Here is a 26,533-nt window from a genome sequence, read left to right on the forward strand (position 1 = left end):
TTTTTAAATTCGAATGAAGATATTGAGTGCCCTGAGATGCTGTATGGGTCAGATACCTCTTTTGGTTTGGAACAGTGAACAGGTTTGAGTAAAATCCCTGAAACTTTTATGCTTGAGGCGCAACAGTAATACCTCCTTCACCTATGACTTCTCCCTGTTAGATCTGTTAGCATTTGCAGAGAGGTTGGAAGTATTCATAATATGAAGCAGGGCAGAGGCAGAGACTGAAACTCAAGCTTGTAGTTCTGTTCACGTCTTTTACCCCTGCATTGGAGAGACCATTGGTCCAGGTGTCCACACAGTATTAGATATCCCCCCCCCCCATTTTGGAATGTAGGGGCATATCCTCATTGTCAGGAGGGTTTCTCTGCTGTTTTAGAGGATTTGGGAGCCCAGAATTTATGATTGCACTGGATTCCAGATTTGGGCCTGGACTGGCACAAAAACGAGTTCAGGCACTTCAGACTTAAGCCCCATACACACTATCAGATTTTCTGCTGATTTTTTCCTTCAGATTTACCAAAACCATATAATATGAGGTCAAACCTTAGGAGTTTCAATTTGTATGCAATCAGGCAGGCCCTTGCACTGCCTGCTTTTGGTAAATCTGAAGGAAAATATCCGCAGAAAATCTGATAGTGTGTATGGGGCTTAAGACATCCCTTCTTGTGGTAAGAGTACTTTTACTGCTTTTGACACAAACTAAATGATGGGTAAAGATGGTTTTGAGTTCTCTGGAGAAACTGCTCTCAGGACAAAGGGGAATCTGGAGCCACACCGGAGAGAGCTAGTGTCAGGTCCTCTGAGAGGAACACTGCAGGCTGTCGTGTTAGAGGATAATAAGCTGGAGAGGCTCGGGGGACCATACCCCTTGTGCTTATGATCTGCCATATTACGGTAAAACAAAGGAAATTTTATACACCCCAACCCACTGGAAAGGCAGCTTATATGGCCAGAGGCAACCATGTCACTGCTACGTTGCAGCAAGGCCAAACCGGGGAAAACCTGCAACTCTTGCAAGTTAAGGAGTGGGAGAAACTGCCTCATGCAGTTGCGTGTACACTGGCAGTGCCAGTGCACAGGCAACACAGATGCAAATATTGGAAACTTGTCATGGTTATGCAGTGATCTTCCTGTGTTTGCTTACCTCCCCTCATGTGTTCAGACTAAGAGGCCAGCCACTTCCACCTGGTGGTTTTTATAACCTCTCTTCTAAGCATGGCTCCACCCCAGGCCCTATCAGGGAGCCCTATATTAACCTGTGCACTGCAGGCTATCAGGGCTGATCAACCATTGTGTATTCCTTTGTGTGTTCAGCTTCCTGTTTCCTGCCGTGTGCTCTTCTGTTGTTCTGTTAGCGACTTTGGCGTGTCTTTGACTATCCCTGTTTGCCTGTGATCCTGACCTTTTGGCGTGTCCCTGTCTATTTCTGTCTGCTTGTGGCCCCGACCTTGGCTTTGTCCCTCACCATCCCTATCCTCCTGTTGCCTACTGTGGGTGTGAGCTGGGGGACCCTGGGGGTCGCGACCTGGAGCCAGTTGCAGCCAAGTCCATCCTCACCACTCGAGGCTCTGGTGAACACCTGCTGGCTCTTAGACTCCGCACCCCAGGGAATCTTACGCTCTAACCCCGGTGGGACCTGTCTCCCGTCTGCAGCAGTCAGCCATAGGGTCCACAACCTTGCGGTGCACTCCTGATCCCTACGGTGTGCATCTGTCACCTCACCTCAAGGTGACCTGACAAAACTGCCACATGCAAAACCCAGTGAACATGACACATTCCAGACAATCTTCACCCCCCTACTGCAGGCATACTCCCATGGGAGTCTTCAGGTATCACACCAGATCCGAAACCTGTAAAGCTAAGAAACCAACATGCCAATGGCCTGGGGAGCCCCTAAAGCAGAGTTCAATGTTCAAAGGTCACATCACAGGCGAGTCCTGCAATGCTTTATACAGAGAGATCTGGGTTCAACCTCCAAAGTGCTGCTGAAGATTAGCCAGTCCAGATAACTGCATAATGAGTCCCAGCTCAGAAGCGTAAAGAAGAATCTTTGTTTAGAAATTGACCAGAAAAAAAAAAGGTACATTTTTCACTGAAGGGAAGTCGATTCTCTTCAAACACTAGCAAAAAACTGATGCATCATGTGAATTGAATGTGATGTACTTGGCTAACAGCATGTTTGTCGCTGTTTTGTGGTTGTTTGTGACTAACGGTTTGTTTGTCCCTGTCCAATTTCTCCTTAAGGCAGCAGTATAACCCACTGCTTGTGAATTCAACTAATACAATTAAGAAAATGTTTTTCACTACACTTGGAGATTAAAATGTTTTCCCCCTTAGATGTATTGATTATGGCTGTTTGATCACACTCAGTAAAAAACATCCTGTGCTGATTCTTTATGAAGCAGTGCTTACGGAAAATATACAACTTCCCAATGTTAGTGGGTGGGAGATCTCTGTCAATATGCTTTCAATGGAAAAGAAACAACTGTAGGAAATGCTCTGATTATTAGTACAGTGACCTTTATTTAAAACTACTTCTGGACTGCCCACTGTATATATACATCATTACTTTGATGTTATATACCATAGTTATGGCAGCAGCTAGCCAAAAGTGGGCGATCCACGTTTACATAAAAGTGGTCCTGGCAGTGGATCTTGTGGAGCGATGGGCCTTAACTGGTTGCCGACCAGCCGCCACCGCAGTTTTACTGCAGCAGAATGGCATGGCTGGGGGGCAAAACAACGTTACCTTACTTTGCTTCACCCTTTGGCCACTAGGGGCGCGCGTGTGTCCGCGTGTGCCTGAGGCCGATGCGAGTGCCTGGTGGGGGCGTGATGAATGCTGGGCTCCCGCGATCGCTTGTGTAAACACACAGATCCCAGTTCTCTCAAGGGAGAGGAGACAGATCGTGTATTCATACATAGTATGAAAACTGATCGCTCTCTCCTCCTAAACATCCCCCCACAGTTAGAACACACCTAGGGAACACAATTAACCCCTTGAGTGCCCCCTAGTGTTAACCCCTTCACTGCCAGTGACATCTATACAGTAATCAGTGCATTTTATGGCACTGATTACTGTAGAATTGTCAATGGTCCCAAAAATGTGTCCAAAGTGTCCAATTTGTCTGCCGCAATATCGCAGTCCCAATAAAAATTGCAGATCGCCGCTGTTACTAATAAAAAAAATAAATAAAAATGCCATAAATCTATCACTTACTTTGTAGCAGCTATAACTTTTGCGCAAACCAATCAATATAGGCTTATTGCGATTTTTATTTTACCAAAAATATGTAGAAGAATACATATCGACCTAAACTGAGTAGAAAATTCGTTTTTTTTTTTTTAAATTGGAATATTCATTACAGCAAAAAGTAAAAGATATCATGTTTTTTTTCAAAATTGTCGCACTTCTTTTGTTTATAGCACAAAAAATAAAAACCGCAGAGGTGATCAAATACCACCAAAAGAAAGTCTATTTGTGGGAAAAAAAAAAAAAGGACATCGATTTTATTTGGGTACAGCGGCAATTGTCAGTTTAAGCGACACAGTGCCTTATCACAAAAAATGCTCTGGTCATTAAGGGGGTAAATTCTTCCAGGGCTGAAGTGGTTAAAGGGACTTTTTTTTAACAGTAAACATGAAATTACATTTTTTTTTTTTGCTTTTAAATGTAAATGTGAGATCTGAGGTATTTTTGACCCCAGATCTCACAATAAAAAGGACCTGTCATGCTTATTTCTATTACAAGGGATGTTTAAGTTCAGTTCTTTGTAATAGGAATACATTTTTTTTTTTAAAGGGACAGTGTAAAAAGAAAAAATAATAAGAAAAAACATTTTTTTTTTAAAGCTCCGCGTCCCTCCGTGCTTCCATGCAGAAGCGAATGCATAGGTAAGTCACGCCCACATATGTAAACAGTGTTCAAACCACATGTAAGGTATCGCCACGATCGATCAACAACAATAATTCTAACTTCAAACAGATAACCAGAAGAACGTTTTCAAAGCGTAGCCTATGGAGTACCGTAGTTTGTCGCCATTCCACAAGCATACACAATTTTGAAGCATGACATGTTGGGTATCTATTTACTCAGTGAAACATCATATTTCACATTATACAAAAATGTGGGCTAACTTTACGTTTTTTTTTAAAATTTGTGAATATTTATTTTTTCCCCAAAAATTGCATTTAAAACACTGCTGTGCAAATACAATCTGCCAAAAAATATTAAAGCCACTGCCAGTTTATTCTCCAGGGTCTCTGCTAAAAATATATATAATGTTTGGGGGTTCCAAGTAATTTTCTAGCAAAAAATGCCAATTTAAACTTGCAAACAACAAATGTCAGAAAAAGGCCTGGTCCTTAACTAGTTAATTTTATAAACATGCACTTTTTGTTGACTTCTTTCCATAGTTTTAAAGTTATGATTGTTGGCATTTTGAATCTGAAGCCATCGTGGTGAATGTGGTAGAAACTGCTATAAAATTATTGGCGTTTGGTGTACACTTTGTTTGCTGGATACCTTTGCTTATCTGTATACTTTTTTCCAGTATGATTAGCCTATATTCTCTTTTTTGTAACTCTGATTGAACACTATTTTTTTCTGTAGCTAAAGAATAAAGGATCAGGGCCAGCAGCATTAAAAAAAAAAACAAACAAAAAAAGAACATAGGGAAAACTTTGCAACCAAATCAGAGACAGATTTTCTGTGGGTGTAAAGTGAGATGTGCCGAATTTAAAGCTGATCTTAGGCCACGTACACACGCGCGGACTGTTCGCCCAACCTTGTTCGTCAAACAGTTTGACAAACAGTCCGCTCAAAATTAGCATGAACGGACTTGACCACACACGATGAACGAACAGTCCGCTGAAACCGTGCACGATGACGTGAACGGCACGTACGACGGGACTAGAAAACGACGTCCTATACACTGCAATGCAACCTTCGGCGTGTAAATCCTGAGTATGCGGGGAACTTAGTTTGACGAACAAGCCTACACACGAGCGGACTGTCCGCTCAAACCAAGTTTCAGCGGACAGTTTTACGGAAATTCCGAAAAACTTTGTTCGTCAGACTGTCCGCTGAAACTGTCCGCTGAAGCCCACACACGAGCGGACTGTCCGCTGAAACACTGTCCAGCGGACAAAGTTGGGCGAACAGTCCGCGCGTGTGTACGCGGCCTTAAAGTTATCAGTGCCTTTGAATATTTCCTTCACTAAGTGCTGCATTGGCTCTAAGCACTGTATATATGGCATGTAGCTTGGTGCAAACTATTTAATATCACAGAAAAGCTGGATTCGTTTTAAATTGCTTTTTATTATTGGATATGAAATATAAAAAAATAAAAACAACAACATGATAGGTGGAAGCAGATAATTTTATTGTAACATTATTGTTTTTTTTTCCATTTTGCTTGATAAAGTAAAATGGTCCAATGAGATTTGAAAATTACAGTCACATGGCTAAAATAAATATCCTTATATGTATATTTTGGTGCATTGAGCCTATATAAGTCTCTTTTGCCAAAAAAAATAGGATTTTTGTACTCACCGTAAAATCCTTTTCTCTGAGGTTCATTCACGGATACAGCATCTTCATCTTGACCTTAGGGTTATATTTCCACCTTCAGGAGAGGACTAGGCAGTACATGTAAAAACAGCAAAACTGCACAGTACCGCCCAGGGGGCGGCCCTACTGGCTATAACCCCTCACACTGCATCCATCAGCTCAGTTCGTCAAAAATCAGTACAGACATAAATAGGAGGGGTGGTGTGTTCGTCAATGAACTTCAGAGAAAAGGATTTTACGGTGAGTACAACAATCCTATTTTCTCTTTCGTTCATTGATGGACACAGCATCTTCATCTTGACCTTAGGGACGCCCCCAAGCAGTGTCAAAAAAACGAGGGGTGAGAACAGCAAGAAAATAACTCCACCCATAACAACCAGAGCTCCTCAACGGAGGAGTTGCAACATTAAACAGCCGTCTGCAAAACCTTGCAGCCGAAGCAAGCATCCAAAGATGCGCTCACATCAACCTTGTAAAATTTAGTGAAAGTGTGAACGGACGACCAGGCTGCTGCCTTACACACCTGGGAAACGGACGCTTGATGTCGAAAAGCCCAGGAGGCCCCAATTGCCCTGGTCAAATGCGCCGTGATAGGAAAGGGGGGCACCCGCCCACTTAAGGCATAAGCCTGAACCCCAATCTGTCTGATCCACAGAGAAATGGTGGCCACCAGGCCCTTCTTCGGACCAGCCACCGATACAAACAGCGAGTCCGACCTCTGAAAAGGAGCCGTAGCAGGCAGATAAACCCACAGAGCCCGGACCACATCCAAGGAATGCAAAGCAACCTTTTTGGGGTGTGACGGCTGAGGACATAAGGACGGAAGCACAATGTCCTCATTTAGATGAAAGGCCGAAACCACCTTTGAAAAAAACGAAGGCTGCAGGCGCAGCATCACCTTATCCTTGTGGAGGACCAAGTAGGGAGACTTGCATGACAAGGCCGTCAACTCAGAATCCCTCCTGGCAGATGTAATCGCCACTAGAAACACTACTTTCTGAGAGAATGTCAATAAGGGGATCTCCCTGTTTACAAACGGTGGTTTCTGAAGCACCGAGAGCACCAGATTCAAATCCCACGGAGGCAGCTGTGGTCAAACTGGAGGGTCCACATGTCGAACCCCCAGAACAATCGTACTCACCAATGAATGAGTCGCCAAAGTTTGCTGGAAAAAGACAGCCAAAGTTGATACCTGCCCCTTAATGGTGCTTAAGGTAAGTTTCTGATCCACTCCTCGCTGCAAAAACAGCAGGATCCTGGAAACGGAATATGTACGCGGACGGCACCCCACCTCCTCACACATGGAGATGTAGGCCTTCCACGTACGATGATAAATCTTCCGAGAAGATGACTTCCGTGCCCTCAGCATAGTGGAGATTACCGAATCCGACAGACCTCGGTCCCTTAGCACCTGGCTTTCAACAGCCATGCCGTTAAAGCCAGCGACTGTAAAGCAGGATGAAGTATTGGACCTTGTGACAGAAGGTCCTCTCGCAGCCGCCAAGGAACATCAGCCACCATTCGTACTATGTCGGTGTACCAAGGACGACGAGGCCAATCTGGGGCAATCAGAATCACCGGAATCCCCTCGGCCTCCACTCTGCGAAGCAGACGTGGTAGAAGTTTTAGTGAGGGGAAGGCATAAATCAGCCGATAATGCCCCCATGGAGCCACCAACGCATCTGCCACATCCACCCAGGGATCTTTTGACCTCTGTACCTTCCAATTGAGTCGAGAAGCCAGGAGATCCATATATGTCATGCCCCACCTTAGGCAAAGGAGCTGAAATACATCCGGATGCAGCGACCATTCCCCTTGGTCCAGCATCTGACAACTTAGGTAGTCTGCTTAACAGTTTTCTAAGCCCGGAATGTACATGGCCGACAGCGCTACTCTGCCCACCGCAAGATGTGCGCGATCTCCAGTGCTGCAGCCGAGCTCCTTGTTCCTCCTTGATGGTTGACATACGCCACCGCTGTGACACTGTCCAACTGGATCCTGACCAGATGCCCCCGCAGCTTCTGTGACCATGTGGAGAGGCACTGTCTGATCGCCTGAAGTTCCAGCACATTAATTGGCAGGCGGGATTCTTCCTGCTTCCAGCGACCCTGGGCCGACTGTACGCCCCAAACTCCCCCCAACCGATCAGGCTGGCGTCCGTTGTGATCACCATCCAATGAAGAGGAAGGAACGACTTCCCGGACCGAAGGGCGGAGACCTCAGCCACCAGAGAAGAGAATCCCTGACTAGCTGGCTCACCTGAATTCGACAATCCAGAGATAACAGAGATTTGTCCCATTTGGAAAGAAGTGGAATTGAGCATACGGTACCGCCTTGAAAGTGGCTACCATGAGACGCAGCGACGACCACCTGCAGGACACCAACAACTTCGCCGCAGCTTGAAGAGTCTTCAGCTTGTCCGAAGGGAGAAAAACGCTCACCTCTGAGGAGTTCAGAAGCAAGCCCAGGTACTCCAGGCGTTGAGTCGGCACCAACACCGACTTCTGAAGGTTCAGTACCCAACCAAACTCCCGAAGAGTTTGCATGGCGATTGCCACATCCTCCCTTAATTCTGAGGCAGAAGCTGCTCTCAGAAGGAGGTCGTCCAGGTAACCCACAATTACGATCCCTCGCTGCCTTAGCAAAGCCAGAATTGGGGCTAGCACCTTGGTGAAGACCCTTGGTGCCGACACCAGGCCAAAAGGGAGCGCTACAAATTGGTAGTGCTGGTCCCTGATCGCAGAAACCTCTGATGCCTAACGCATATGGGAACGTGTAATTATGCGTCCTTGATGTCCAGGGACACCAAGAAATTACCCTGATGGAGTTAAGCGACCACCGATCGAACCGATTCCATCCTGAACCTTTGTACTTTCACAAAGTGGTTGAGGCCTTGAGATCCAGGACCAGACAGACCCCTTCCTTCTTTGGGACTACAAACAGATTAGAGTAGAATCCCTGAAACCTTTTCGGCATCGGCACAGGCACTATCACCCCGCGCAGCAGCAGGTCTTGTACTGCCCCGAACATGGCTTCCTGAGGAGCCGGAAGATGATGAAGGTTGGAGGGAAAAAAAATCTGTTTGGCAGAAAAGAAAAACTATCTTGAATCCTGATCAAACCATTTCGCAGACCCACTGTTTGGAAAGTAGGGAGGTCCACCGAGCTGCAAACTCCCAAAGGCGACCCCCACACCCAAGAGTCAGGCGGGGGCAAACCTTCATGTGGCAACAGATTTGCTTGCAGGCTTGCTTGACTTACGAAACTAGGGACGCCTTTGTCCCTCAGACTGGGAACGCTTACCTGCCAATCCCGGCGGATGAAAAATCTGCTTCTGAGCGGAAAAGGAGGGCCCTTGCCTAAGGTGTGGCTCATTACCTTTGCTGGACTGTGGGAGCGTAGTCTTACCCCCAGTAACATTCTTAATAATGTCATCCAGCGAGGCTCCAAACAGCCTCTCTCCCTGGAAGGGCAAATCCACCAGTGCTTTCTTAGATGCCTGGTCCGCAGACCAGCATTTTAGCCAAATCAGGCGACGTAGCACCATAGCTGATACTGAGGCTCTAGAGAGCAAGGGGGCCATATCTAAGGCCGCATCACAGACATACTTAAGGCCCTGCACCAACTGGTCCACCAGCTCCACGCAGACCGGGGACGCCTGTTGCTTCTCCAACTCACAGTGCAACAATTTAGCCCATTCAGTAAGCGTCTGGGACACCAGGGCCCAGGCTAACACTGGTCGCAATGCTGACCCCACCACTGTAAACATGGACCGGGCAACCGCATCGGCCCTCCTGTCGGCAGGGTCCTTGAAAGCAGGGGCCCCTTCCACTGGAATTGTGGTTACCTTATTTAACCTGGATACCGGGGGGTCAACAATCGGAGGAGATGTCCATTTCTTCAGGAAACTCTCCTCAAAGGGGTAACACCCCGCCAAGAGTCTCGGAACTGAAAAGGCCCGCTGCAGGCTTCCCCACTTCTTGTAAATAAACTTATCAAAATAAGTTAGGTAAGGAAACACCTTAGCCTTGCGGGCCGACTTGTGGGACCCAAAAGGGGCCGACACCTCTGTAGATGCCCCTGCCATATCCTCTTATCTTTAGGGTATCAGGCACTGCTTAGATAAGTGCTCCTAAAAAATAAAAAAAGCAGTGAGTCATTCTCACTGTCCGAACGGTCCTGGTCTGCATCATCTGAAACTTCAGAACAGGGGTCTCTAGCCACAGCGGTACCCGAGTATGAATCAGAGCTTTCCCCAGAAGACTGGCAGGGGAAGGGGCCGTTTTTTCCCCCCTTGTGCCCGCACGCCGATTCCACCCTGCCAACAAAGGACTCCAGGACAGCGGACAGAGTGTCCATAGGCACCGCAGGTGCAGGGGAACTGGTTGCCATAATAAGGATGGCTGGGGAAGAAGCGCCAGCTTCTGACGCCATGCTGACCCACACTCACCTGTCACCACTTAGGGACCTAAGGCAAGTCACACAAAATGCCCACCCTTCTAGCTGTCAAAGACTGAGGGGCCCCCCACAGGACTCACCACCCTGATCCAGGTACTGCGCTGTGCTGCCGCCATCCGCTCTCCCCTGTGTCAGCCATGAGGTGTTCTGTGTAAAAATAACGCTGCTCCAGAAGGAAACAGTCCACCAGCGCTAGAGGTAAAACAAGCTGAGGTTACTAGAAAAAGGCTGCCTCAAAAAATGTCTGAGGGCGCCAGGAAAATGGCCACCGGACTTCCAGAATATGGCCAAAAGGGAAAAAACTGGCGGTGGCTACAGAAAAACGTTTGCGGTCCGCGCGGCGGCCTCCCAAACATGGCGTACACTCTAAAACACCCCACCATTGCCCAAGAAACAGGGAAAAGGACAAGCGGACCACCAACACCCAGCGCAGCCTCCTACCAGGCCTCGGAGCCCCCCCCCGGTAGTGCACCGCACCTCCATATGCCCAGTCACACAGCAGCCCATAGCATGGGGAGGAGGGAAAAGGACAGGGAGAGAAGAAAGGGAGAGTGGGAGACCCCCTAGTCGACCACCCAGGGAATGCCCAGCGCTCCACCCTGCTGAGACAGGTGGAACCATACTTACCCCTCTTGCAGGGACTGCTGGACGCAATCCACGAACAGACCCATCACCCGAGCAGTACAGGGTGGCTTTTGGCCACGGCACACTGTGACACGGACAGCAGTTGCCCGGTCATATGTGTGCCCCGGAGCATATAGCTCACCGGCCACCTCTGGATCAGACAGGGCATGTTGTTGTTGTTTTTCTGCAGCACAGTGCAGCACAGTGGTGTAGTGGTTAGCACTTTCACCTAGCAGCAATAGGGTTGCTGGTTCAAATCCCGACCACGACACCATCTGCCTGGAATTTGCATGTTCTCCCTGTGCCTGCGTGGGTTTCCTCCGGGTACTCCGGTTTCCTCCCACACTCCAAAGACATGCTGGTAGGTTAATTAGACCTTGTCTAAAAAAAAAGAAAAAAAAATTGGCCTTAATATGTGTGTATGTGTATGTCAATGTTGTATGTGTTTGTAAGCATGTCAGGACCTTACGGGGTAAAGGACCATGCAAAGCCGCAGATGGACTCTTGTGGCAAGAAAGTGCCCTGAGGCGATTCAGTTCGCATAGGTAGTGCTATACAAGTCACTCATTCATTCATGTTGTGGCCAACCCAGCGCATAGCTAAGGTCTGCTCACGCTCAATGGCCAGGCTGTGGAGACTACCAGGATCTATATTATCCAGCCTGTCACCCAGCCCGGGTGTTAATTGTAGATCACAAAAATTAATAATGCAGAAGAACAAAAAAATTCCCAGGACCAATGGTCCCCACCGGGAGCCAGGTCCTTCTACAGAAAAAAATAGAAAAAAAACGGAGCTGCTGGATGCAGTGTGAGGGGTTAGAGCCAGTAGGACCTCCCCCTGGGCGGTACTGTGCAGTTTTGCTGTTTTTACATGTTCTGCCTAGTCTTCTCCTGAAGGTGGCGATATAACCCTAAGGTCAAGATGAAGATACTGTGTCAGTCAATGAAGGAAAGAGAAAACGTATTTAGCTTCATACTAGCTGGTTGTTTTCACGAACACTTGCATCTGCACCCTGGGCCTTGTGTGTTGATTGTGCTGAAAAAAAGGGCCCTCATATGTCATAAAAAGCTTAACCAGAAACTGATAATTTAGTTCCATCATGCAGGAGTTGTCTGATTACAGGATAAGAACAGACAAGTGTGAAAGAAGCATTGGCAAAGATGCCAGTGGTTGGATCTATAAGATGTGGCTACACGTGCATGTCTAAGTGAGAGTGTCAGTAGTGCATCTGAGCACTGCTTGAGTTAGTCAGATTAATGTTGGCCATACACAGCTTTTTCTTTATCGTACATCATGAGACACAGTGCCACAGTAATTACTGTCTGGGTTATACAGACACCTTTAGGTGATGGACACCGGCCCATCCTAAACAGGAAGTTCAATTACCCATATAACCCCTCCCGCTTACTGGGAGTACCTCAGATTTTTCGCCAGTGTCTTAGGTGTTGGTCACGAGTAAAGATGTGCTGTGCTGAGCTCCACTGGAATATTCCTTACTGGGGCAAGCAATGCAACCGAATCCATTCAAAGTGTCTTTTCCAGGCCGAATTGAATGGTACCCGGGTTTTACCTGTAACGCTTCTCTTTTTAGAGAGCTGGATAACGGGATCCAGTATTTTCAGCCATATTCTTGGAGGGGTGCTTTTTACAGGCCCAGGGCTGTGGATCCCCCGATAAAAAAGGGGGACCCCAGTCCCTGAAGTTTTATTACCACAGGACCCTGCAGCTAGATATGGTAATTCTTGTGGGCTTTCACTTTAAAGTAAATGTTTCTATGCCCATAGTCACCACCGGGGGCTGTCGAGAGCATGTACCTGTTCCATGCGTGTCAGTCTCGCCTCTGTGTCTCAGGCTGCTTCCTTCTCCGGTCTGAAGCTCCAGGTAAAGTCGTGGAAAAGGGAGGGGGTTCTTCTCCAGGAATAACCCCCCACATGGAAAGCTTCCTCCAGGCAGGGGAAGCATGGCGTTAGACAGCAGTGTGCCGCGCAGCTCCCCCCACCATTACAGTGGTCCTCCTTTGGTAGCTTATTTCTCTCCTCCCACAGTCCTCCTCCATGCAGTCAGGCAGGATCAGAGCCCGCCTCGTGCGGGAAATCACTCTATTTTAAAATAGATGGGGGGGGCGCAATGGATGGTCGGAGAAAGGAGGGGGGCTTAGCAGCGTTGGCCCGAATTGAGCATCCACAACGTGAGCTGTATAGCTATAAAATGCACCTTTTTCAAGTGCATACAGCTAGGAAGGACAAAGAGCGGACGGGGGGCATGTGAGTTGGTGACACAGGCCTTTCCCAGGCACATTTACTTTAAGCATAAGGCTGAGCTTAATAGCAGCGGCAGTTGCTGGACTATTGCTCAGCAGTGGGTGCATTTTGTTGGTGGTACGTTGTGCTCGGCACTATGACCAGAGGAGGTGGGTCAAATGCCGCAAAGACCAAAGACACAAAGGTGTCACCCTCGGGTCCTAAGGACCCTCCCTCTGCAACACCATCCAATAAGGAGGCTGGTCAGAGTGAGCCATCAGGGTCATCAGGGGCTGCAATTGCTTCCGTCACTTCAACCCCTGTCTATATAACTGAGCAGGTTTTCTCCTCAGCTATGAGTGGCTTAGAGGAAAGATTAGTGGCTTTAATCACGTCATCACAGTGGAATAAAATGCATTAGGTCCCCTTCTACCACTCAGGATGCCCAAACGGAGGAACTGTGGGAGGGGGAAGATGAATCCCCCTTCCTTTTCCGAGGAGTCTAGTGGGGAAGGATCATCTTCAGCTTCACATGCTGAGAAGTTGCTGGTACATTTTCTTACTGAAATGGTCCGCTCCACATTTAAGCTACCTTTAATGGAGTTGGTTGAAGAGCCCACTCCCTATTTGGGTTCACTAAAGCCTCCTCAAGCCTTGTGTGCCTTTCCTGTCCATTTATTACTAGAAAAGCTTATGTATTCTGAGTGGGATCACCCAGATAAGCACTTTTTCCCTCCTAAAAAGTTTTCAACACATTATCCTATGGAGGAAGAATTTACTAAAATGTGGAGTATACCAGCAATTGAGGCTGCTATATCCTCTGCGAATAAAGATTTTACCTGTCCGGATGACAATGCGCAAATGCTTAGGGATCCACCTGATAAAAAATTGGAATTCCTGTTAAACATTTTCCTTGGCAGGTTCAGTGGCTCAACCTGCAGTGGCGGCAATTGGGGTATGTCAGTCCTAGAGAGACCAGTTGAAATAGATACTCAAGGTGGTCCCTGAACAGCAGGCCCAGGAATTAGCTGAGCTGCCAGTGGCTTTGTGCTTTGCAATTAACACAATTAGAGATTCTATTCTTCAAACCTCTCGCCTTACACTTTAGTTGGTGCATATGGGTAGAATCTTATGGTTGAAAGGTTGGTCAGCCAAAACGCCATGCAACAAGCTCCTGGCTGGTTTTCCTTTCTGTGGTGAAAAGCTGTTTGGGGAGGAGTTGGACAAATATATCCAAACAATATCAAGTGGGAAAAGTGGCTTTTTGCCAGTTAAGAAAAAAAGTAAATGCCCCTCATTTAAAACAGGCTCTTTCTCCAGTGCCATGGGCATCAGCCTCCAGGCAGTGGAGATGGCCTTCACCGTCAGGTTCAAGAGGTAAACCTCAGGGTGAATCCCAAGGTCAAAAGAGGTCCTGGGCAAAGAAACCCGCAAAACAGAATCCTAAAGCCTCCTTATGAAGGGGCGCTCCCGCTCGCTTGAGTGGGGGGAAGACTTCTGCAGTTCTCAAAGGTCTGGCAGGAAGAATTTCAGGACAGATGGGTGGTCTCCACAATAGCTCTAGGTTACAAACCCCCGAGAATTCCCGTCCACTCGTTTCCTCAAGTAAAATGTCCCCAAAGATCCAGAGAAAAGGAAGTCTCTCTTTCTAGCGTTAGACTGACTTTTGTCACAAAATGTGATCGTGGTGGTCCCCGTGAAAGACCAGGGGTCAGGGTTTTATTCAAACCTTTTCACAGTACCAAAACCAAATGGGGATGTCAGACCCATTCTAGATCTCAAAGATCTAAATCCATTCCTGAAGATTTGCTCTTTTTGCATGGAATCAATTCGATCAGTAGTCTCCATCCTACAAGGGGGAGAGCTTCTGGCATCAATCGACATCAAGGATGCATGCCTGCATGTACCTATTTTCCCCGCTCACCAGAAGTATCTGCGTAGCCTTGCCTTTTGGCCTAGCTACTGCACCTTGGGTGTTTAAAAAACTTCTGGCCCTTCCTCTGGCTAAATTAAGGATTCAAGGTATAACAATAATAGCATACCTGGATGACCGTTTGGTAGTCCGCCTGGATCAAAAAGTGTAGTCACCACTATCAACTACCTGGAATACCTAGGTTGGGTCATCAACCTAGAAAAATCTTTAAAACCAGTAAGAAGATTAGAGTACTGGGGTTTGGTCATAGATACAGCCCAAAAAAAAGGTGTTTTTACCCTAAAGATCAGCGCCATAAAGGAGCTGGTCCAAGGGGTCAGGGCAAAGAAAGCTCCTTCCATTCGCCTTTGAATGAGGTTATTGGGGAAGATGGTGGCTTCATTCGAAGGAGTTCGCTATGCTCAGTTTAATTCAAGACTGCTGAAAAACAGTATCCTATCGGCCTGGAATAAAAAGACTCAGGCATTAGATTTTCCAATGCCTTTGTTGCCAGAAGTGCGCCAGAGCCTCGATTGGTAGAGGATATCCGAGAATCTGCAGAAGGGGAAATCCTTCTTACCGGTTACCTGGAAGGTGGTAACAACAGATGCAAGCCTGTCAGGTTGGGGAGCAGTCCTAGAAGCGTATGTCCAAGTGAAATGGTCCAGAACCTTGCACATCAATATTCTAGAGATTTGGGCAGCGCGTCTAGCCCTAAAGGTCTGGACATTCAGGCTTCAGAATTCTCCTGCCAGGATTCAATCTGACAATGTCACAGCAGTGGCTTATATCAATCACCAAGGGGGCACCAGAAAGTCAGGCAGTCCAGACAGAGGTAAACCATATCCTAACCCGGGCAGAACATGTGCCGTGCATTTCGTTAATCTTCATTCCAGGGGTAGAGAAATGGGACTACCTAAGTCGCCTGCAGTTGTTCCTGGGGGTATGGTCCCTTCACCCCATGTTCCTGGCTATATGCCAATGATCGGGGATCCCGGATGTAGATCTGTTTGTGTCCAGGTTCAACAACAAAGTTGACAACTTTGTGTCAAGAACAAAGTATCCACTCGCATGCAGAACAGATGCATTGGTGACTCCGTGGGGTCAGTTCTCACTGATTTATGCGCTCCCTCCTATTCTGCTGCTACCTCGACTTCTTCGCAGGATTTTTTTATGCTCTAACATTGATCAGGCATCACCTCATGATTATGATTATTTACCTCAGTTTAACCAAATGAGAGATATGCTATGACAATGCTCCTTTAATCTTTTTTTGTGAAGCCTAATGTGGTAAAAGTAATTTGTTTATGACTCTGTGTAACATTCACAAGTCATACTGTATATAGGGAAATGTATATGTGCAGTGCACATGCTGTGCTTTTGATTGTGTCTGAGAAGTTCAGAGGGACACTTTAAACGATGAGCCTAAAAATAAATAATACTATACGCACTCTTTGATACATTTGCAATCTTCCAATATTACTCTAAAAAGATGTGGCGGGAGTTCAGGGAGTCGGGAACCTGGAGGCATTGATGAGGGTGTAGGGAGCGAGGAGGGAGGGGGATGGGGTCCTTTTTTTTAAAGAGGGGTATGGGGAATAAATGGATAGAGCGTAAAGGAACAAGATGTTTTTAACATGTGATCATGTATATGTATGTCTACATGATAAAATTAAAAAGTTAATATTAAAAAAATAGATGAATCTGCTCCTAAGACCTCTGGAATCCTTAACTCCAGCTCATAGGTTCTTACCCTACTTGGTCGGTTTCACTAATGCACCATTTAGCAAAGTCCTGGAGTTGCATGCCACAAAAAAGTATAATTTAGCAGATTAGTAATTTTTCTTCATACATTTTGGCCAAAATGTATACTACTACATATCTTTGGAAAAAATAAGTTCAAATTGGTGGATATTATTTGGTCTTTGTGAAAGTTATAGAGTCCACAAGCTATGGTGCCAATATCTGAAAATTGATCACACCTGAAGTACTGATGGCCTATCTCATTTCTTGACACCCTAACATGCCAAAAAAGTACAAATACCCCCCAAATAACCCCTTTTTGGAAAGAAGACATTTCAAGGTATTTAGTATGAGGCATGATGAGTTTTTTGAAGTTGTCATTTCTCCCCACAATTCTTTGCAAAATCAAGATTTTTTTTCACGAAATTGTCATATTATCAGGTCATTTCTCACACACAGCATATGCATACCACAAATCACACCCCAAAACACATTCTGCTATTACTCCAGAGTATGGCAATACCACATGTGTGAGACTTTTACAAAGTGTGGCCACATACAGAGGCCCAACATGCAGGGAGCACCATCAGGCGTTCTGGAGAACCCAGGCCAATTCTGACATTTCTCTCCTACATGTAAAAATCATAATTTATTTGCTAGAAAATTACATAGAACCCCAAAACATTATATATGTTTTTTTTTAGCAAAGACCCTAGATAATACAATGGTGGTCATTGCAACTTTTTATCTCGCGCGGTATTTGCGCAGCAATTTTTCGAACGTGTTTGTTTTGGGAAAAAAACAGTTTTGTGCTTAAAAAAAAAAACAGTAAAGTTAGCCCAATGTTTTTGCATAATGTGAAAGATAAAGTTACGTTGAGTAAATAGATACCTAACATGTCAGCCTTCAAAATTGCACACGCTCGTGGAATGGCACCAAACGTCGCTACTTAAAAATCCCCATAGGCGACGCTTTAATTTTTTTTTGTGGTTACAGGTTTTGAGTTACAGAGGAGGTCTAGAGCCAAAATTCTAGCTCTCGCTCCAACATTCGCAGCGATACCTCACATGTGTGGTTTGAACACCGTTTTCATATGTGGGCGGGACTTACGTATGCGTTCGCTTCTGCATGCGTGCACATGGGGACAGGGGTGCTTTAAAATTATTATTTTTTTATTGTTCATTTTACTTTATTTATTTTAGTTTGACACTTTTTTCCCCCAAAATACATTTTTTTATCACTTTTATTCCTATTACAAGGAATGTAAACATCCCTTGTAATAGGGATATCGCATGACAGGCCCTCTTTACAGTGAGATATGGGGTCAGTAAGACCCCACATCTCACCTCTAGGCTGGGAAGCCTGAATTAAAAAAAAAACAATTCTGGCTTTGATCATATTGGCGAGTCGGTAGAAGCACCGGAGGGTGGTGGGGGAGTCCCCTCTCGCCTCCTGTAAGAATGATCAAGCAGTGGAACAGCTGCTATGATTGTTCTTATGGTGTAGGGTTTTGCCGGCTGAAAAAGCTGATATCTGAATGATGCCTGTAGCTACAGGCATCATTCAGATATCCAGCACAAAGTCAAGGATGTCATATGACAGGCGGCGGGCGGGAAGTGGTTAAAATGCATTTTTTTTTAAACACAAAGTTGTCCATTTATACAATATTTCTAACACATAGCATGTACATACCAAAAATGACACCCCAAAATTGATTATCTGACTCCTCCTGAGTACGGTGATAGGCCAAGTACAACCAAGCATGGCTGGGTATCACCGAGTATTGCAGGGTATCACCGAGTATGGCTGGGTATTGCAGAGTATCACCGAGTATGGCTGGGTATTGCAGGGTATCACTGAGTATGGCTTGGTATTGCAGGGTATCACTCAGTATGGCTAGGTATTGCAGAGTATCACCAAGTATGGCTGGGTATTGCAGAGTATGGGTGGGTATTGCAGGGTATCACAGAGTATGGCTTGGTATTGCAGTTTATGGCAGAGTATTGACAGGGTATTGCAGGCTATTGAAGAGTATTGGCAGGGTATTGCAGAGTATTGGCAGGGCATTGCAGAGTATTGGCAGGGCACTGCAGAGTATTGGCAGGAAATTGCGGGGTTAATTGTCGGTAAGCAGCGCTGTGGGCACTGCAGATCCAGACCATAGCGATGCTGACACCGATCTCTCCCCTCCACTGTACCGCCGGTTTGTTTACAAGTGATCGCTCCGTCATTTGATGGAGCGTTCACGTGGTAAACAGCCGCGGTGAAGGCATGGATCCTGTGTTCCTGCAAGGCAGGGACAAGGATACATTTCTTGCCCAAGTAAAAGCACCTCCCAACACTGTAGAAAAATACAGACTAGACAGTTAATCCCTGATGTTAACATCTTCCCGCCAGTGTCATTAGTACAGTAACATTTTTTAGCACTGATCACTGTCTTAGTGTCACTTGTCCCCAAAATGTGTCAAAAGTTAGTGCCCGACTATCAGCCGTAATATCGCAGTCCCGCTATAAGTGACTGATCATCGACATTACTAGTAGGAAAATAAAAATATTCTATAGTTTGTAGAACTTTTGCGCAAATTTATTGGGATATTTTTTTAACAAAAATATGTAGCAGAATACATACTGCCTAAATTTATGAAAAAAAAAATAGATTTTTTACATTTTTTTTTGGGCTAGGTTTTATAGCAGAAAGTAAAAAAAAATTTTTTTTTCAAAATTGTCAGCCTTTTTTTGTTTATAGTGCAAAAAAATATTAAAATGCAGAAGTGATCAAATACTACCAAAAGAAAGCTCTATTTGTGGGGGGAAAGACATAAATTTTACTTGACCGTGTTGCATGACCGCGCAATTGTCACTTACAGGAACGCAGTGCCGTATTGTAAAAAACTGCCTGGTCATGGAAGGGGGTAAATCTTTCGGAGGCCAAGTGATAAAAACCAACATGTTTTTTACATGGGAGTGTTTGTGTATGTGCTCAACAATAAAGTTAAATGTACCTTTGTAAGTGATATGCAGCACCAGGTATTTTCTTTCTTCCCATGTTGTATTCTGTCTGATAATATCACACTTGAGATACAATCTGTGCCATTTTACCTGTATACTTTGAGAATCTAGGGTGTGCATTATTGTTGAAAAGTAAAATGTATTTGTCTGCAGAGAATATTTACAGCCAAATATACAGTATGTGCAAGATTGGCAAGTACCGGTACAAGGTAAACATTGTTCATGAGAACTCCACAACTCCCATAATTAACTGCTTGTCGCCCGACCACAGTACATTTACTGTGGATGGGCAGAACAGCCAGGCTAGGCAATGTACTGGTTCATCTCCTAGCACATGCACACTAGCACACCCCCCCGTAGTGGCAAGATTCCACGATGGCTGTGTCTGGCGGACACAGCAGATCACAGGCTCATACCCAGCGCACTATGAGTGGCTGGGGAATTGTGATCGCTATGGTTGGTCATAGCAATCACATGAATACAATGTCAACAAAACAGTCATGAATGGCTTCCATTCATGACTGTATTGTGATGCTGTGATTGGCCCATAGCTACCACATGGTACCTGGTCCAATCACAGCACCCTGTACCATGTGATTAGCTGTAGTGAATCACAGCGTTTCAGCATTAAGCAAGATGTCATGAATGGAAAACCATTCATGACAGGTTAAAGTGTTTGTTACCTCAACATTTCCTATTCCTGATATATGCCTGCTGTATCATGTACTTTTGTGAAAAAGTATCCTGTTCTCTTTGTATTGCTTCCTTCGTGTTAAATGCCTGACATTTCTGCTGGTCCCTCCAATTTCCTATTAAAAACTGACCACACTAAGCAGGAGAACACGCCACGGTCAGTTTTCAGGTTGTGCTGGGAACTCAGCATGCTCTCCTCCAATGATCAGATTTGTCTTGACACACCCTCCCTGCACAGCCTTTCCCAGGGAAGCTCAGTGTACTGCGGATTCTCCTCCCATCAGCTCTTATGCAGCTGAGAACAGAGGGTATGTGATCACTTATAGAAAAGGGTATATATATATTTTTTTATACTGTATACTGTACACAATCGTTTGCCTTTCACTTCTATTTTAAACTGAATGGGTTCTTTTACAAGCTGATCATTCACAATCACTTTAACTATTGCTTATAACAGATATAATCACTGTTATTAGCAATAACAGGGTAAGAAAGAAATCCCTGATCCCATAGTAAAGTGTCACTATGGTAAAACTAAACTGCTCTGATGAAATTATGTAAATAAAAAAAATAAAATAAAAGTAAAACAAAGTAATAAAACAAAATTATTATTTTTTTTTTATTCTGTCACCAGCCAGTATCCCTGATCACCACCATACCAATCATATGATGATGCTGTACTACACTGGTAACAGTATGGAGAAACAAATGAGAAAAAAAATGATTTACTTTCTTCATTTTCCCAAAAAATTGTGCCAAAAAATTATAACTTCAAAAAACTCGCTATGCCTCTCACCAAATACCTTAGAGTGTCTACTTTCCAAAAAGGTGGGTATTTGTACTGCCTGGACATTTTAGGGCCTCAAAAAATTAGGTAGGTCCTCGGTACATCAGGACTGATCAATATTCAAATATATATATATATATATATATATATATATATATATATATACACATATACCATAGTTTGTCAACGCAATGACTTTCACACAGACGAAATAATACATTTCCTTGAAAAAATATTCATACAAATTTTCCACGTTTTGTTATGTTACAACCAAAAATGTAAATGTATTTTATTGGGATTTTATGTGATAGACCAACACAAAGTGGCACATAATTATGAAGTGGAAGTACAATAAAAAATGGTTTACATTTTTTTTCTTTACAAATAAATATCTAAAAAGTGTGGTGTGCATTTGTTTTGAGCCCCCTTTACTCTGATACCTCCAACTAAAATCTAGTGGAACCAATTGTCTTCAAGAGTCACCTAATTAGTAAATAGAGTCCACCTGTGTGTAATTTAATCTCAGTATAAATACAGCTGTTCTGTGAAGCCCTCAGAGGTTTGTTAGAAAACTTTAGTGAACAAACAGCATTATGAAGGCCAAGGAACACACCACACAAGTCAATGATAAAGTTGTGGAGAAGCTTAAAGCAGGATTAGGTTATAAAAACATATATCAAGCTTTGAACATCTTACGGAGCACTGTTCAATCCATCATCCAAAAATAGAAAGAGTATGGCACAACTGCAACCCTACCAAGACATGGTCATCCACCTAAACTGACAGGCTAGCAAGGAGAGCATTAATCAGAGAATCAAGAGGCCCATGACAACTCTGGAGAAGCTGCAGAGATCCACAGCTCAGGTGGGAGAATCTATTCACAGGACAACTATTAGTTGTGCACTCCATAAATCTGGCCTTTATGGAAGAGTGGCAAGAAGAAAGCCATTGTTGAAAGAAAGCCATAAGAAGTCCCATTTGCAGTTTGTAGCCATGTGGGGGACACAGCAAACACCTGGAAGAAGGTGCTCTGGAAGGATGGCCTAAAAGAAAGATGCTAAGTGTGACAGAAAACTAACATTGCACATCACCTTGAACACACCATCCGTACTGTGAAACATGGCGGTGGCAGCATCATGTTGGGGGGATGCTTTTCTTCAGCAGGGACAGGGAAGCTGGTCAGAGTTGATGGGAAGATGGATGGAGCCAAATATAGGGCAATGTTAGAAAACCTGTGATGCCACATATACACAAGCGGAATGTCCAACAGAAAAAGTCAGGCGCAAGTTTTTCATCATATATTCCAATCGTGTGTATGCCTCATCGGACTTTTTTTTTTCTCAAAAATTCTGAGGGACCTCGAAATAGAACATGTTCTAAATATTTCAGAGGGAACCAATTCCTATTGGGAAAGCTTCTCATCTGTAATCTGTTTTGATGGACCAAAAACGATGCATGCTCTGAAGCAAGTACGAGACGGAAGCTATTGGCTACTGGCTATTGAACTTCCTTTTTCTAGACCCGTTATACGTGTTGTACGTCACTGCATTCTTGAAGATCGGACTTTGGTGTGATCGTGTGTACGCAAGACAGTTTCAGTGGAATTCTGTCTGAAAAACCTTCAGAGTTTATTCCGACAGGAAAACTGGTTGTGTGTACAGGGCATGAGAGTCTGCAAGAGACTTGAGACTGAGAGGGACGTTCACCTTCCAGCAGGGCAAGGACGCTAAATGTACAGCCAAGGCTACAACGGAATGGTTTAGATGAAAGCATATTCATTTGTTAGAATGGCCCACAGTCCAGACCTAAATACCATTGAGAATCTGTGGCAAGACTTGACAATTGCTGTTCACAGACACTCTCAATCCAATCTGACCGAACTTGAGCTATTTTGCAAAGAAGAATGGGCAAAAAATTCACTCTAGATGTGCAAAGCTGGTGGAGACATACCCAAAAAGACTTGCAGCTGTAATTGCAGCGGAAGGTGGTTCTATATAGTATTGACTCAAGGGGGCTAAATACAAATGCACACTTTTCAGATATTTGTAAAACATTTGAAAACCATTTATCAATTTGCTTCCACTTCACAATTACAATATGTGCCACTCTGTGTTGGTCTATAACATAAAATCCCAATAAAATACATTTATGTTTTTAGTTGTAACATGACAAAATGTGGAAAATTTCAAGGGGTATGAAAACATTTATCCAGAGTTGATCCAGAGGAAGATAAAAAAAAAAAAGTAAAGCATGATCCAGTTTGTTCCAGTGCGGGGAAAAAATATCCTTTCTGATCCCCCAGGAGGCAATCAGATATTTCCTGGATCACTTTTTAGAGGCATTATCACCTCTAAAAATTAGTATCCAGATAGATTTTGTGTATTCAGGCATGCATCCAGGTTTTTTTTTTAAAACATCTACTGAGCTGGATAGAACTAGTGCTTGAGGGAGCCTATTCCTCATTTTCACAGCTCTTATTGTGAAGAAGCCTTTCCGTATGAGAAAGTTAAATCTCTTTTCCTTCAGATGTAAGGAGTGCACCCTGTAGTGATCTGGAAGTGAATAATTCCAAGTTCACTATATGGACCACTTATGTATTTATACAGGTTGATCATATATTCCCTTCTTCTTAAAAGAGAATAAACTCAGTTCAGCTAATTCAGCGAATCTTTCCTCATAGCGGAGTTCTCCATGCCTCTTATCAGTTTGGTTGCCCTTGTCTGCACTTTTTGTGAACTGGTGCCCAAAACTGAAGTCCATATTCCAGATAAGGTCTTACTAATGATTTGTATATGGCCAGATGATGTCTCTCTCTCTAGTCTATACCTCTTCTGATACAAGAAAGAATTTTACTAGCAAAAAACTGCAGCTTGGCATTGCATGCTATTATTTAATCTATAGTCTACCAGAACACCCAGATCCTTTTCACCATTCCATTCAGCCGTTCTCCTCCTAGTGTGTATGAAGACAGCATTTTTTTTACCCCTGAAGTACATAACTACATTTATCAACATTAAACCTCATTTGCCACATAACTGCCCAATCAAATAGTGCATTGAGGTCAGCTTGTAGGTTGGAGACCTCCTGTAAGGACATAATTCCACTATAAAGAATAAAAAATATAGTCAGCGCTTAAGATCTCAAAAAGCTGTGTTCAATAAAAGGTTGATACACCAAAATACCTCTATCAATATGAATATGAATAAATAAAGATTAACAATAGTGATATACCATAATAAATAATTCACAGTCTTCAAAATATTTGTGTTAACATATCCAAATATAATTGATACATTTATATAATGCATAAGTCCTCAGGATATGCCCATCCTCAGGGGCCTCTAGCGTCCGTGTTTTGCGGCTATTTTTATGTAGCCCAAAAACTGGAACTTCCCATTACATCACTTCTGGGATTGGGGTCATTTTGATGTAGCCATAATAATAGAAAACAGCAGCCATTTTCTTCTAGCCAAAAATAGACTAAATTAAGACAAGCAATCCCCGCATAACCAAAATCAAATTATTTAATTAAATAATGTTCCCAGTCATCAAAAATGTCATGTTAGGAGCAAAAAAAAGACAATTAAGCAAAGATGATATAAATAAATGCCCCATAAGATATTAATATACTAATAAATAAATAAAACTTGGAGCTCCAAACACATATTGTTACTGGAATTGCACCAAATGGTCCAGGTAGGCCACATATTACAATAAAAATACATGCAATAACCTCAAAGGACAAAAACCCCCTAAAAATTAATGTTTAAAAAATATTGCTTCAATATATAGTAGAAGAAAAAATACCCAATAGCTGATAATTAATGTTAACTGGTATCAATAAAACAATTTATATCCCAGTCAACATTCAAACCCTGGGGACAATATATATGTAGTTCGTACCGACATCTCATCTACATTTTTTATATCTCCCTCATACGGTTACATCCCCTCCAATGGGGTTACAATTTGTCAATGGCTACAAATGTTTAGCCACTGGGATCCCTATTGTGACACTCACAAAAGTGTGCGGTTTCCTAAATCCTGTTTTGAGGTTATAAACGTGTTCTCTAAGAAGATTTCTAAGTCTCCTAGTGGTCCTCCCTACTTATTGTTTGTGGCATTCTAGAAAATAGACCACATATCTAGTATCACAGGATATACTTTATCACAGTTGACCATTAACCAAGACACTGAGTGATTACACGAAAAGGACTAAGGAATAAGATATCTTTCATATACTGTACATCATTTTGTATACAATTAAGGTTTATGTGTCTAGTTTTTTTTGCATATTATATAACAGAAACTGCCAAAATATATAATAATTGCAATCCGATGTTTTGAGTGGATGTAATGGATACCATTTTAAATTAAGTCCACTGCTTTTTCTTGTTGTTGGCAGTGCAATACTTCCTCAACAGGTTTTGACCTTTGTATTGTGATAGGCTTAATGAAGAACTGACAAAACCACTTTGGAATGCACTGCAGCTTGTTTAATGCAATAAAAAATACATTTCAATAGTGCTCTTATGTGGCTACTAGAGAGACTCGATGAAGGGATTTTGAAAAACTTGGACCAACACCAGAATCTATTTCAGCTGTCATCCCGAGCAATGTGTTTATTGGAGGATTACTTACCTTACCATCCGCATTACCTGGGATCATATGTGTTTTAGGTAATTGCACTATACGGTGTTATTTTGAAACACAAGGTGAGCATGCTTAAAAGCATTCCCAGTGAAATGTATGCAAACATATACATTTAGAAGTACCCTCTTTGTAAATATCCATATCATTGAGCTGATGACTGCCACATTATCTGAGACTGAAAAACAGTGGGAAACACTTTCACACGCTGCATTGTTGTTGGTGTAGATTCTCTTGTCCCACACAACAAAGCATCATTTATTAAAGAATAACTCTTGCCTTGCTTGTCCATTCTCAAACCGCCTAAAATAGTATTTTTGTTTTGTTTTTGTAGTCACCTGGCAGATCCAGTGGTTTCTAGTGCCTTTCCTCTGATGTGTAAATACCATTCAGCCCAGGAGTACTGTTAGTCCTGTTAGCGCAGGCTGTTAGACCATACACCCTGAGGAAGTGCACCCATGACAGTCTAGGCTCACAGGAAGTGGGTTCGACGATTCTGGTCTTTACTGAACCCAGAAAGGACAGATAGTACAGGATAAAGTAATCAACAGGGGACAGCGCTGAAGTAGTGAGGATGATCAAATTTTTAAAAATGGTCGGTGGGGATGTATAATTAGACAACAAAAAAAAATTTTTTAAGCTATATATCAATGCTTTTATAGTAAATAAATCACTGATGCACTGCAAGCATTAATGTCAAGAGCAATGACTTTAACGGCTTCATGTGCGGAGTCAGTGACATAATATTAAGTAAAAAAAAAAAAAAAAAAAAGGGATGCTTGAAAGCTTGCACCCTTGAAACACAAGTCAGCAAGTTCCCATCTTTCAGTCATGACAGGCTCC

At 43.7% G+C, this 26,533-nt stretch overlaps 1 protein-coding gene across 4 annotated transcripts in view; it reads right to left on the reverse strand.

Annotated features, from left to right (window-relative positions):
* The window catches only part of MACROH2A1 (macroH2A.1 histone), a 209,697-nt gene that overhangs the window by 22,792 nt on the left and 160,372 nt on the right, over positions 1 to 26,533 (reverse strand). The window lies entirely within an intron of this gene.

Source organism: Lithobates pipiens, unplaced genomic scaffold, assembly GCF_037356315.1.
Source record: "Lithobates pipiens isolate NorthernLeopardFrog02 unplaced genomic scaffold, aLitPip1_a1.2 Scaffold_8, whole genome shotgun sequence".
In the NCBI taxonomy this organism is placed as follows: Eukaryota; Metazoa; Chordata; class Amphibia; order Anura; family Ranidae; genus Lithobates; species Lithobates pipiens.